Source organism: Odontomachus brunneus, unplaced genomic scaffold (assembly GCF_010583005.1).
Source record: "Odontomachus brunneus isolate Ranch 3 - 2012 unplaced genomic scaffold, Obru_v1 Obru_scaffold_120, whole genome shotgun sequence".
Taxonomy (NCBI): domain Eukaryota; kingdom Metazoa; phylum Arthropoda; class Insecta; order Hymenoptera; family Formicidae; genus Odontomachus; species Odontomachus brunneus.
Genome location: NW_022639570.1, coordinates 33122 through 33762, shown reverse-complemented (window position 1 = coordinate 33762; position 641 = coordinate 33122). Strand labels below are relative to the sequence as shown.

The 641-nt window shown below is 31.8% G+C and overlaps 1 pseudogene; it reads left to right on the top strand.

Annotated features, from left to right (window-relative positions):
- Positions 1-564: 564 nt before the first annotated feature.
- Positions 565-641, top strand: part of LOC116849603 — a 2148-nt pseudogene continuing 2071 nt past the window's right edge.

Sequence of the window (641 nt, the reverse complement as noted above, 5' to 3'; positions counted from 1 at the left end):
AGTTAGGGTCACGCAACTATGTCCCATGTAAAGAAGAACATTAGAATCTTCTTCGAGTAAGCGGCGTAGCTGAGCTGACTAAGGCTCCCGTCCATACATTTTTGCGCCGGCGGCGTGCGTTCGAGTCCCGCCGACGACTGCTTCGCTTTTTTTTTTTTCAATTTTGGATATATAAAAGACACTACATTAATCATTATTTATTTTTTTAAATTTATTTTGTTTTTCTATGTAAAAATAAGGACATTTCGGGATGTTTGAACGCAATACGAAATAAAAAACAGTTTTAAAGTCATGAACTGATTATATTTCTCATGCAATGTACATGTGTTATTTTGTCAAGAATATTTTGTACAATATAAACTTTCTTTTATAATTATATATTTATTTACATACGATAAAAGGTTTCCATCGCTTCGCAATGTTGTGGATGAAAATTGATGTAAAAATAAACATCGCATATCGATGTACATCTTGGCGGTATAAATTATAAATTATATTTTGGTTTATTATTTTTGTTGTTGAATTTTTTATATGTAGAATAAAAGTGTGAAATATTATAAAAAGATGAGACTCGCAAATGGACAAGCAGGTATATTCGTCAGTGTTCACTTGTAAGAAAGGACCTTTGTTAGGTAGAGTCC